The sequence below is a fragment of the Lontra canadensis genome, unplaced genomic scaffold (genome assembly GCF_010015895.1).
Source record: "Lontra canadensis isolate GAN:19392208 unplaced genomic scaffold, GSC_riverotter_1.0 scaffold5, whole genome shotgun sequence".
Taxonomy (NCBI): Eukaryota; Metazoa; Chordata; class Mammalia; order Carnivora; family Mustelidae; genus Lontra; species Lontra canadensis.
Window position 1 is genome coordinate 35,185,296 of NW_022630999.1, and position 14,611 is coordinate 35,199,906.

Consider the following 14,611-nt stretch of genomic DNA (forward strand, 5'->3'; position numbering starts at 1 on the left):
TACAATATAATTAAAATAAGAATTAAAAATACAAATTCATTGGGAGGTTGTGCGAAATCACTGCTACATGATTTCTATAATGTCGTAACTTTGTTTCAGTTTATCTAACCTACAGTTATATTCAAATGTCTAACTAGGTATTTGCCATTACTGACCTCACATAACAAGATCACACTGAAGTATCTGGAAAAATGAATACAGGGTAAAATTTTTCTTCCTTTCTTCAACACCAATTATTTTTTAAAAGAGGAAAATGCTTACAATTTTAGATACTAAAAATATTTTTTAAGCTATAATAATTAAAGCAGTGTTGTACTTTATTTTTTTTTAAAGATTTTATTTATTTATTTGTCAGAGAGAGAGAGAGCGAGCACAGGCAGATAGAGTGGCAGGCAGAGGCAGAGGGAGAAGCAGGCTCCCTGCTGATCAAGGAGCCCAATGTGGGACTCGATCCCAGGATTCTGGGATCATGACCTGAGCCGAAGGCAGCCGCTTAACCAACTGAGCCACCCAGGCGTCCCGCAGTATTGTACTTTAATTGGCAAAGCCAAGATCAATGAAACAAAATAGAAAGTCCAGAAACAGATTCACTTATACTTACAAATATGTATATGATAGAGTTAGAACTTTGAGTTGCTGAGTAAGGGATAACTTAAAAAAAAAAAAAGTATTAAAAATAAAAGCTAAAATGCTACCTCATATTACATTCCAATATACATACTATGGATAAAAAGAATCAAGTGTGAAAAACTATAACCATTGGGGCACCTGGGTGGCTCAGTGGGTTGAAGCCTCTGCCTTCGGCTCAGGTCATGATCCCAGGGTCCTGGGATCGAGCCCCGCATTAGGCTCTCTGCTCAGCAGGGAACCTGCTTCTCCCCCCTCTCTCTGCCTGCCTCTCTGCCTACTTGTGATCTCTGTCTGTCAAATAAATAAATAAAATCTTAAAAAAAAAAAAAAGAAAAGAAAAGAAAAACTATAACCATAAAACTCCTAAAAGCAAGCATACAGGAGCTTTTTTTTTTAATTCATGGAACACAGGAAAGGCTGTCTAAACATGATACCAAACATAGAAATAAATGTAGGCTTGATTAGATTAAAATTCAAACTAATCAATAATCATAATCAATGAAGTTTAAAAACAAATACACTGGGGGCATATTACAATGTATGATAAATAACTTACTATATACAGATTTCTAATAAATGGGAAAACAAAAACAAATTTCTTAATAAGCAAATAAGCAAAGAGTAAGTACAGATACTTCTAAACTAGAAATTTAAATGGCCATTAAAAATGAACACATACGACGACAAAAAAAAAGAGATGCAATTTCTCACCTACTAAAGTTAGCAACTTTTATTACCATACACTGTACAGGAATTGGGCTCTCTGGTAAGATTATAAATTGTTACTTTTCAGAGAACATTTATCAATATATAACTTCAAAAGGTACTGCATAACACTGGACATAATTGAACTTACAGCAATTTATCCTAAGGAATTGGGAGACCTATATAAAATAGTAGCTATAACAATTTATAACATGGAAAAACAGAAAACAATGTAAATGTCCAACAAGAGAATATCATTTAAAAACACAAGAGAAATTTTTAATTCTTTTTAAAAAGTTTCTACTGAAGTATAATATAATAAAGCGCTTAATTCTCATGTGTAACTAGTACTCAGACCAACATAAAGAACATCACCAGGGCCTCAAATACTTCCCTCATATCACTTCCCTCATATTACCTCTCAGTCATTAATGCCTAAAGGTAACCACTATCTTTTTTTTTTAAACCACTATCTTTTTACTATCAGCAGAGTCACAGATTCATTTTTGGACTTTAAATAAACAGATTCATATCATATATACTCTTTGAGTCTGGCTTCTTTTATTATGATTTGAGATTCTTAAATTCAGCGGTGGTTCATTCTTTTTCAAAAACTGCTATATATTAATTCAAAAGTTATTTATTCATTTTACTGCTAATGAATACTTCCACTTTTGGCATTTAAAATAATTCTGCCATATCTGCTGGTGTACATGCATATGTATTTCTATTGTATTTCTATTTCTATTCTATGTATTTCTATTCACCAGGGGTGAACAGCTAGGTCATAAAGTATTTACACTACCAACTTTTTTGAAGTAATTCTATCTAATAATCACTCCCACCAGTGGTGTATGTGAGTTCTAGCTGTTCTTTAACCAGGTATGGAGTGTATTTTTTTGCTTAGTTTGGTTTTTTTGTTTGTTGTTGTTATTGCTTAATTTAACACCCTGCTGGGTGTTTAGTAGTATCTCTCTGTGGCTCAATCTCTTTGCCTGATGACTAATAACGCTGAACACCTTTTCCCAAATTTATCAGTCATTTGGGTACCTTCTTTTGTAAAGTGACACTTTAAAGTTTTGGAACAGGTATTTCTGTAAGTGGCCAAAGCTGCTCTTTGAAAATGGTTCATTATTCACTTGACCCAGAAAACCCCACAAAACCATGCAAATCAAGAGATTCAAATCTTCATATTCACTTTAAAAACACCTGTGAAACTGCCCTGGCCATCAAAAGTACGCATATCCACCAAAAAGCCACGAGGTAGTGGAAGGATGAACTTGACAGAAACAATGTGTTCCACTCCATTGCTACCGTGGTAGCAAAGAGTTGTTAGGTATGTCCAGGCCAAACAGTGGGGCTAGATACAGGGCTAGTGGCCCAAAAGAGTACTGAATTTTTATCACACATGCTTAAAAATGCAGAGGGCAATGCTGAACTAAAGGGTTTAGATGTACATTCTCTGGTCACTGAGCACATCCAGGTAAACAAAGCCCCCAAGATGTGGCACAGAACTTACAGAGCTCATGGTCAGATTAATCCACGCATGAATTGTCCCTGCCACACTGAGGCGATCTTTACTGAAAAGAAGCAAACTGTTCCTAAATCCAAAGAGGTAGGTTGCACAGAAGAAAAAGATATCCCTTGGGGTGCCTGGGTTGCTCGGTGGATTAAGCCTCTGCCTTCAGCTCAGGTCATGATCTCAGGGTCCTGGGATCAAACCCCGCATTGGGCTCTCTGCTCAGCAGGGAGCCTGCTCCCCCCACCCCGGTCTCTCTGCCTACTTGTGATCCGATCTCTCTCTCTCTGTCAAATAAATAAAATCTTAAAAAGAAAAAAAAAGAAAAAGATATCCCAAAAATAAACTAAGGAAACAAAACCTTGTGGCCCAGGAATAAATATGGCATAAAATAAAAGCAAATAAAAAGTTTTTTTTAAAAAAACCTTTTAACTATGGGGCGCCTAGGTGGCTCAGTTGATGAAGCGTCTGTCTTTGGCTCAGGTCATGATCCCAGGGTCCTGGGATCGAGCCTCGCATCAGGTTCCCGGCTCAGCAGAAAGCCAGCTTCTCCCTCTGTCTCTGCCTGCCACTCTGCCTACTTGTGCTCTCTATCTCTCTATCAAATAAATAAATAAAATTTTTAAAAAAGCTTTTGACTTTTTTTAACCAGTCTTTTCTTACTGATATCTAGAAATTCTTTGTATATTCTAGAATGCAGTCCTTTTCAAACATGTTTATTGCAAAGGTCTTCTCTTTATCTGAGGTTTAACTTTTCATTCTTTCAATGGTGTTCTTCGATAAAGAGAAGTAATTAATTTTAATGAAGTATAATTTATCCATTGTTTCTTTTATTATAGTTTGTGATTTCTATATCCTCCTTAAGAAATATCTCTTCTCCTAAAGTCATATTCTCCCATATAGTAGCCTAGAAGTTTTAACTTTACCTTTTACACTTACATCTAAAATTCATGCATACTAATCTTTATGGAAAGTAGAGGAGTCAGGATTCATTATGTTTTCAAATTGCAGTTTGCAACCTATTGTGGTTTATAATATCAATTTAATGGATAACCAGCATGTTAAAAAAATGGAATAGAACACAGTGTACATCCTCTCTTTCATCAATTCTAACATACTTTTTTTCACATTTTAATCTCTGAAATTGAGATACTTCTTATAATCAACGGCATCTTAGAATTAAAAAGACAGGATTTTTTCTGAATGCTACATAAAATAATGGCATTTCCTACAATCCATGCTAGCTTAAGATTTCATTTTTCCCTAAGGATTTATTTATTTATTTATTTATTTGAGAGCAAGGAGAGCATGAGTGTGAGTGGGGGGGGAAGGGGGAGAGAGAGAATCTCAAGCAGACTCCCTGTTAAGCAGTCAAGTCAAGCACAGAGCCCCAACACAGAACTGGATCTCATGACCCTGAGATCACAACCTGAGCCAAAATCAAGCATTAGACGCTCAACTGACTGAGCCACCCAGGCACCCACCCCCATGCTGTCTTATATTTCACAATGCAATACAGTATACATTGGGGTGACTCAGGAGTGTATGCTATGTTCTATACACACAAATACATATATATAAAACATATATATAAATAGGTATATGTGTACATATATATAAATTACACATAAACACATGCTCACATATACTAGATCTAAATGTTAATTTTTTACTCTTCTAAACGTAAATTTTATTTCTTGCTGTGAAAATACTTAAAAACACTGAAAACCCCTGGTTAAGGTATTAAAGTACAATGAATCCCATACCGTAAAATTTACCACCTTTTCAGCTTTCTCCTGATTCTTCTAATTATACCAAAAGATATTTTTACATCTCGTTAATACTTTCAATTGTCTGTTTTGAACAGAAGGAGCTGGGCCCCTGTTCAGTGTACTATAACAAACAGTATCTGGCTAAAATTTCATATAGTCTCAGCAAGTGCCTTTGATTTTCCAGTCATGCAGTGATACAGTCCTCTTTTCTAATTCTTTAGAAGAAGAATTTTTTAAATGTGTGCAGCACATAAAAGGAAAAAATGTTATGCAGATATGTCAAAAACTGTGAAGGTTATACTCACCTGTCTAAAGGTAAGGGAAAACTAACTTAGAAGAATATGACATGAAAGAAGGCCTAAAGTATATTTTAAATTTAAAAGGGGGGGGCTTCAAAATACATCTGTATGATTCCATCCTTATGAATAAAATGTATATTTATTTAGAACAATATCTAGAAAAGGTGTAGTAATGCTAACAATATTATCTCTGTATATTTTATCTTCTATTTGCTTAAAAGGCACATCTCTTTTTAATAATAAGGAACAGTGATTTTTAAAATTAAACGTAAGAAAGTAAAAACTCCATGCCAAGACCCCAGATACATATGCTGTAGGCTAAGGGAACAGAAACTAGTTCCTGAAAGTTGAGGCAGGAGTCAGAACCTGCTGCATGTCCTTCGACCTCTGTATGCCTGCTTCCTCATCCAGAAAACTGAAGTGGAAACAGGCCTCTCTGACAGAGGGAGTGAGAAAATTTAAAATTTAAAGGAGAAGCCAATCCTGGCACTTATAAGGGCTCCCTTAGTCAAATTTTACCTCCGAAGGACAGAAATATTTGGCTGTGTTATTCACTCTGTGTTCTTTCCAGTTAGGATAATTCCTTGCACACGACTGAAGTACAGAAGTACAGTAAGTATTTGTTGACATGAATCTCAGCTAAAGTTATTATATTCTTCCTATTAATTGTAATGACAAAAATAGTAACTTTGTTTCTGCTTACTCCTTTCCCATATTTTCCAAATTGTCTATAGTGGCCAAAGATTCAAAACATAGGGGGGTAAAAACCATGCAACACAATTCCTGGTCCTCACAAAAAGCGGTTAAGAAACAAAAATCTATTTTCAGAAAAGCAGTCATCCTATCACCCCTAAAGTATTCATTTACCAAGATAAAAGAACAGGGACGCCTGGGTGGCTCAGTTGGTTAAGCAGCTACCTTCGGCTCAGGTCATGATCCCAGCGTCCTGGGATCGAGTCCCACATCGGCCTCCTTGCTCATCAGGGAGCCTGCTTCTCCCTCTGCCTCTGCCTGCCATTCTGTCTGCCTGTGCTCGCTCTCTCTCCCTCTCTCTCTCTGACAAATAAATAAATAAAATCTTTAAAAAAAAAAAAAAAAAAAAGAACATATCATTAAGTATTTGACTGTTTAAAAAGGTCCAACAGAAGGATACAAGTCTGCTGGATTCTCCCTAAGAAAGCAAACAGAGGAGTGGCAAATGGGCACTTCCATGCTTCCGGGTGCATTATTAATTATTATTAATACTTCGAAGAGAACTACAAAAGTAAAACTGTCAAATGTTTCATATTCACTAAGGGAAGCCAGAAAAAGAAGGTGCTTTCAAAGAAGTCAGTAGAAGAATGGTCAAAAGACACGGAGTCGTGGCACCACAGAGGGAGTCAGTCAGCTGAAGCGTAATGAGCAGGCCTGTAGAGACTCAGTGCACCCACTGCACACTCCACACTCTGACAATGACAAACTATCTGACTTCCTATAAGTTACTTGACTTCTCTCTCTCAGATTCAGTTTCCTCTTTTATAGGGAAGGGATAACACTATGTTGTAGGAACAGAAAAAAACATGTGCAAAAGCACCTACAACATATCACTGCTCAGTGTCAGTGGGGGAGGGATATAAACCAGAAAAACATTTTTACTTTTTTGCTTCCACTATTAATCATATTTTTAAAAACATGAAAGCATCTATCAGTGATGTCAGCCAAAGCTAGAGAAATACCACAATGTATCACAGTCATTTCTTATATTATGTGTTTAAGTATAACTTGGCAAATTAAGATTCAAACATAAAACCTACCTGAAGAAATTAAAAAGCAATGAATTACATTCATAAGAATAGTAGCTACCACTAACTGAGCACCAGTTAGAGATTATACTGTTTAAAGAAAACTGGAGGAAGAGAACTAAACCCATCAAAAACTTCAAAGACTAAGAGATGATGAATTCAACACAATGCCAGTCAAAATCCCAGCAGACATTTTCCTCCCTCCCAAAAATTGAGCTGATTTTAAAATTCCTATGGAAATATTAAAAAAAAAAAAAAACACAAAAACAAGACAACCTGGAAGGACTAACCTGAGAATTTACACTATGAGATATCAAGATCTATTATATAGCTATAGTAACTAAGACAGTGCTATGTAGAGACAAAGGCAGAAAAACTGATCAACAGAACAAAATAGCATCCAAACTCAGATCCCACATTATGACTTCAACTGACTGAAAACCAAGGCCCTACTTTCTTCCCAAGGGGGAAAAAAACCCATTCTAGATAGATTGCAGATCTAAATGTAACAGTAAAATGACAAAGCTTTTAGAAGAAACTATAGGACATAACCTTGGAAAAGGCAAAGCTTTCTTAAACAGGACATAACTACTAACCAGAATACAATAAATTATATTAAAATAAAGAGTTTCTGTTCACTGAAAGAATTATTAAGAGACTGAAAGAGCGATTAAAATGTTCTAAAACTGATGTTGATGGTACAACACTGAACTGCATACTACTGAAATAGCTGAATTTAACAATATGTAAAATATCTCTCAATTTTTTAAAAGATTAAATTTAAGAGAAAAAAAGGCAATCCACAGACTGAGAGACTGATAATACTTCCGAAATACTGAGATGGGGGGGAACCTTCAAATCCACGAGGAAAACACATACACATACACCCAAACAAAAAATGGGTAAAACATTTGTATAGGCACTTCACAAAAGAAAATATCCAAATCACATTAAAAAATGAAAAAAAATCAACCAAAACACTGCGAAAAGACAAACAACATTTGCATTTTGCTACAAAGACTGAAAACTATAAATTAAAACCGTTTGAAACATGCTCTTGAATCACTGCTTTTTCCATGTGTCATGCATATATTAGGTTACTGACAACCTACATTTTCCTTTTTAATGGTGACAGTTTGCGTCATCTCATAATTTACTTACTCAACACAGGAAGTAGAGGACATTAAACTTAATATTACTTTAGGGGCACCAGGAAGGCTCAGTGTTTATAAAGCCTCTGCCTTTGGCTCTGGTCATGATCCCAAGGTCTTGGGATCAAGCCCCACATCGGGCTCTCTGCTCAGCAGGGAGCCTGCTTCCTCCCTTCTCTCTCTCTCTCTCTCTCTCTGCTTGCCTCTCTGCCTACCTGTGATATCTCTACTGTCAAATAAATAAATAAAATCTTAAAAAAAAAAACTTTATTATTACTTTACACACCACTGCAAAGAAACCTTCATGCCTACATTAAGTAATTACCTCTTTTGATCAAATTCCTAGAATTGCTGACTCCATGAGAATGTGCATTTAGTCAAGGGATGTCTGAAAGGAGTTTCATACCCTTTGTCTAATCATTTCTTTTCATTAAAACAGATATCATCTTACAAGTTATTAACTCCAATAGCCAATTCTTATTGCTCACATTTCTGGACCTATCAGTAAGATTGAGCATTTCCTCCTTCTTGATATACTTCAATTCACTTGGCTCCCAGCACTCTGCATTTGGCAAGTTCTCAGACCTCTACTATGAGAAATGTTAAAACTACCCAGACAAAAGAAAAATTAAACCAGAAGTAAACTTAGATCTAATGAAGGAATGCAGATTAATGAAGAGAAAAATGGTAAAAATTAGGGTATAGATAAAATAATATTTCCCATTTTATAATTTTTTTAAATAAGACTGACTACCTGCGAAGTACAAAATGCTGCTCAATGAAATTAAACAAGTCACAAATAAATGGAAAGCTATGCTGTGTTCATGGACTACAAGACTTAATATTATTAATATGTCAGTACTACCCAGACCAATCTACAGATACATGATAATCCCCAACAAAATCCTAACAACACTTTTTGTTCAAAAAAAAAAAAGAATTATATATATATCTCAAACATGTGAAATCTCAAGGGCCCCCAAAAGCCAAAACAATTTTGAAAAACAACACTGGAGGGTTCACCCTTTCTGATTTCAACACTTCCTACATAAATAACTACAGTAATCAAAACAATGTAGTGCTGGGATATGGACAAATCAATGGAATAGAGAGCCCAGAAGTAAACCCTCACTTATATGGTCAAATGATTTTTGACAAGGGTGCCAAAATCATTCAATGGGGGAAAGGACAATCTTCTCCAAAAATGGTGTTGGAAAAAATGAATATCCACATGCAAAAGAATGAAGATGGATGCTTACCATACACCATATATAAAAATCAACTAAAAATGGAGCAAAGACCTGAACATAAGAACTAAAACTGTAAACTTCTTAGAAAAAAACACAAAGGAAAAGCTTCGTGACACTCTACTTTGCCATGATTTCTTAGATATGATACCAAAAGCACAGGCAACAAAAGTAAAAATAGATATATTAGACTACACCAAATACATAAAATAGATATATTGGACTACATCCTGTGCAACAAAAGTATAATCAATAGAGTGAAAAGGCAACCCAAAAGCACAGGCAACAAAGTAAAGATAGATATAATAGGGGCACCTGGGTGGCTCGGTGGGTTAAGCTGCTGCCTTCGGCTCAGGTCATGATCTCAGGGTCCTGGGATCGAGTCCCACATCAGGCTCTCTGCTCAGCAGGGAGCCTGCTTCCCTCTCTTTCTCTCTGCCTGCCTCTCTGCCTACTTGTGATCTCTGTCAAATAAAAAAAATCTTTTAAAAAAATAGATATATTAGACTACATCAAATACATAAAATAGATATATTACTACTATATATAAACTACATCCTGTGCATCAAAAAGTATAATCAATAGAGTGAAAAGGCGGGGCGCCTGGGTGGCTCAGTGGGTTAAGCCGCTGCCTTCGGCTCAGGTCATGATCTCAGGGTCCTGGGATCGAGTCCCGCATCGGGCTATCCGCTCAGCGGGGAGCCTGCTTCCCCCTCTCTCTCTGCCTGCCTCTCTGTCTACTTGTAATCTCTGTCAAATAAATAAATAAAATCTTAAAAAAAAAAAAAAATAGAGTTAAAAGGCAACCCATGAAATGGGAGACAATGTTTGCAAACCACACATCCAGTAAGGGATTAAAATCCAGAATACATAAAAAATTTCTATAACTTAACACCAAAACAATGAACAACCAGATTCAAAATGGGCAAAGGACCTGAACAGACACTTCTCCAAGAAGATATACTAATGGCTAAAAAGATTATGAGATACTCAACAACACTAATCATTAGATAAATGAAAATCAAAACTAATGAGACACCACCGCACACCTATCAGAATGACTACTATCGTAAAAACAGAAAATAACAAGGATGTAAAGAAATTGGAAACCTTGTATATTACTATGTAAAATGGTATAGCTGCTATGGAAAAATAAATGGTGCTTCCTCAACAAATCAAAAACAGAATTACCATATGAGTCAGCAAGACCACTTTGAAGTATACAACCAAAAGAATTAAAAGAATTTCAAAATATCAAGGAGGTAATTTGTACATTTATGTTCATATGGCATTATTCACAACAGCCAAAAAGTGAAAGCAACTCAAGTGTCCAGTGAAGGAACAACTAACTGCTAAATAAAATATGATATAAAGATGAAATGGAGTATTATCAGCCCTAAAAAGGAAGGAAATTCTAATACATGTTAAAACGCAGAAGAACCTTGAGCACATTACTCTAAGTGAAGTAAGTCAGTCACAAAAAGACAAATACTTTATGATTCCACTTGCATGAGGTCTCTAGAATACTCAAATTCATAGAAACAGAAAGTAGAATGACTGTTCCTTCTCCCTCCAGGGGAAATGAGAAGTTGTTTAGTGGATGCAAAAGAGTCCTCAAGACTGGTTGTACAACTATGTGAATATGCTTAACACTATTGCACTGTATACTCAAAAATGGTTAATATGGTAAATTTTATGTTATGTGTACTTTATCATATAAATTTTTTTTTAAAAACCAGTAAACAGCTTCGGAAATAATATATACACAGAAATACATGTGATTGATTAAAGCAAAAACAGTAACAATATATGTATCATAGCCTCTGTAAAAATGAAATGTGAGACAACAAGAGCACCAAGGATGGGAGAAGGGAAGCGCAAGTACACAGATTTAAGGTCTTTCTTCCCACATACATGAAGAGGCATCTTATTATTTTAAGACAGGCTATGACAAGTTAAAGACACAAACTGTAAACCCTACAACAGACCATGAGAAAAAGAAATTAAGCAAATGAAGTCTAATAAGCCAACAGTAAAGATGAAAATGGATTCACTGAAAAATTCAATGAATTCCCCAAAAAGGCAGAAAAAGAGTAAAAAGGCAACAAAGAGCAGATGGGACAAATAAAAGTAAGATGGTGTATTTAAAACCAAATATATTAGTAATTAACTAAATATAGGTAGTCAAAATTCTCCAAAAACCAGAAATTGTGAAATTGAATAACTACATGCTATCTAAAAGAAACCCGCTTTGAACACAAAGACACACTAGTTAAGAGTATAAAGACAGAAAAAGATACATACTGTAAATGACTAATCAAAGGAAACCCGAAAATCAGTATTAATATTAGACAAAGATTTTAGAGCAAGTACTGTTATCAGAAATCAAGTAAGGTATTTCATAATGATAAAAGGATCAATTTATCAAAAGAATAGAACAATCCTAAAAGTATTAGCCCTTTTCTAACAGTATTTCAAAATATATCTGGGGGGGAAACAATGACACAAATTAAAGGAGGAAAACAGACAAATCCAAGTTTACATTTGGACACTTCAACACTCTTGTCTTAGTTACACATAGAACAAGCAGACAGAAAAGAGTAAAGATATGGAGGACGTGAATAACACTATCAGCCAACTTAACCTAACTGACATTTATAGAACACTCTACCGAACAAAAGAACACATTCTTTCCAAGTACACAACAAACATTCACCAAGATAAATGTTATTCTGGGCCATAAAACAGGTTTCAGTAAATTTTAAAGGACTGAAATCATATGAAGTATACTCGAGGATGACAAAGATTTATCTAAAATTAATCAAACAGAAAATCCCAAAAAGTGTGGAAATTAAACAATGGATCACTAAACAACACATGAATCAAAAGAGAAATGACAAGGAAAATTAGAAAACATTGTGAACGGAGTGAAAGTGAAAATTCAACATATTAAATACTACGGGATATAACTAAAGTGTAGAGAGAAATTTACAGGATTAAATGCACCCTCAAAGTAATAATTCTAAGTTTCCACTTTAAAAAACTAGGAAAATAGCAAATTAAACCCAAAATAAGCAGCAGGAAGGATATAATAAAGATGAGATTTAAAGTTAATAATAGAAAAGAAAAAGACAATGAAAAATCCATGAAACCAAAGCCAAATCTTTGAAACAATTAATAAAATTGATAAGCCTTAGTCAGATTTATTGATAAGGAAAAAAATAGGTAAGAAACAATTTTCTAGTCTTAGAATCAAAAGCAGGAACATAAATACGGATCCTGTAGACATTAAAGGAAAATAAGGAAATTATTATAAATTTACACTGATATATTCCACAATTCAGATGAAAGGGGCAAATTCCTTAAAAGATACAAGAATACCAACAAGAAATATATAACCTCAGAAACCCCATATCTATGAAAGAAATTGGCTTCACTGGTGAATTTTATTTAGTACTTATGAAAGAAGCAATATCAATTCTACATAAACTTCTAGAAAGTAGATGAGGCAGAAACATTCCAAAATTATCTTCTGAGGCTAGCAATACCTTGATACTAAAATCCCTCAAACATATCCCAAGGAAAAAAATAAGTATGATTGTTGTGAATGTTCTCCTATATTCATTTGTCAAATCCAAATGAACTACAAACTTAAAATTGGTGAATTTTATTAGACATAAAGTATACATCAAAAAAGTTAACTTTTAAAAAAATTTTAAGTCTAATAAAAAACAAAACATTACTCACAAACCAAATTCAAGACCTAAATGGCCTGATTAGTAAATACCATCAAACATTTAAGGAAAAAGTAATAGCCATCTTTCACATTCTTTTTTAAAAACAGAGAGTGTGACTCATTTTATTAGGATAATCCTAATGCTACCACCTAAGAAACAACATGAGTACCTTCAGGTACAATGGAACAAAAACCCTCAACAAAATACTAGCAAATCAAATCCAAGATTATATAAAAAGGATAATATGTCATGATCAGTTGGGGCTTTCCCAGAATTAAAGACTAGCTGAATATTCAAAAAATCAATGTAATACACCACATTAACAGAATAAGATGATAAGTTATATGATGATTTCAATACCTGTATTTAGAGCATATAAGAAAATTCAAAACCCCCTCATGATTAAAAATTCTCAGGTAACCTTCTCAATGTGATAAAGAAAATATATATGCATATGCATGTGCACCCCACACACATCTATAGCTAACATCATACTTAATGGTCAAATGGAAAACATCCGCCTGTACTCAAGAACGAAAGTAGAATGTCCATTCTCATACTTGTATGTGACACAAATTTCACTAGTTATAGCCAATACAATAACATAAGGAGAAATAAAAAGCATAAATATCAGAAAGGATCCAAACGGCATGACTGTCTACAAAGAAAATCCTAGGGAACCCACAAAACAAGTTAAACTAATATGTGTTGGTAGTAAAGTCACAGCATATAAAGACTAAAAAAGGACAAACGAAACTACATAAAACTCAAGCCCTCGGCATAACCAGAAGGAACAGAACATAAGTAGAAAAACAGAGTCTGGGACACCAATATATTCCTTCCATAAGCCTTCCTGAAGAGCAAGAGTAGTCCAGGATAAAATGCACAAAAAAGAAAAAGAGAAAAACAAGCAACACAAAATCACATTAAATATGAAAATACTGCGCAAGCAATCAGAGTTGACTACAGATAAAGGACTTTAAAAAAAAAAGGATCAGAGAAGCAAAAAAAGGAGTCCTCAAGGGGCTGCTCATTTATTTTATTTTTTTTTTAAGATTACATTTATTTATTTGACAGAGAGAGATCACAAGCAGGCAGAGAGAGAGGAGGAAGCAGGCTTCCCTGCTGAGCAGAGAGCCCGATGCGGGGCTCGATCCCAGGACCCTGAGATCATGACCTGAGCCGTAAGGCAGAGGCTTTAACCACTGAACCAACCAGGCGCCCCACGGCCACTCTTTTTAAAAAAAAGTGTGAAAGGAATGGTGAATAGAGGGAAGCTCCTCAAATTGATATAAAAAAAAAAAAAATCTACAAAAAAACCTAAACCTAACATAATACTTAACCTAACACCGTACTTAATGGTAAAAAAAAAACCTTTTCATGCTAAGATGAGGAACAATTCAAGGATGTCCCCGCTCATTACTGTTTTCAACATGGTAGTGAAGTCCTAGAAAATATAGTAAGACACAGAAAGGAAATAAAAGGTATACAATGGGGAAAAAAGAAATGCAATTGTCTTTGTTCACAGATCACATGACCATCTATGTAAACAAAGAAACAAAACCTGACCAAAAATAATTTCTAGAACTAATACACAATTACAACAAGGTTGCAGAACACACGGTGAATATACAATAGTCATTTGCATTCATATACACTAGCAATGAACAAGTGGAATCTGAAATTAAGAATACATTACTATTTACATTAGGATATCCAAAAATTAAATATTTAGGTATAAAGGTACCAACATATATGTAAGATTTATAT

General features: G+C 34.7%; 1 protein-coding gene across 7 annotated transcripts in view; it reads right to left on the bottom strand.

Moving 5' to 3' along the window:
- The window catches only part of FBXW11 (F-box and WD repeat domain containing 11), a 120,933-nt gene that overhangs the window by 49,112 nt on the left and 57,210 nt on the right, over nucleotides 1–14,611 (bottom strand). The window lies entirely within an intron of this gene.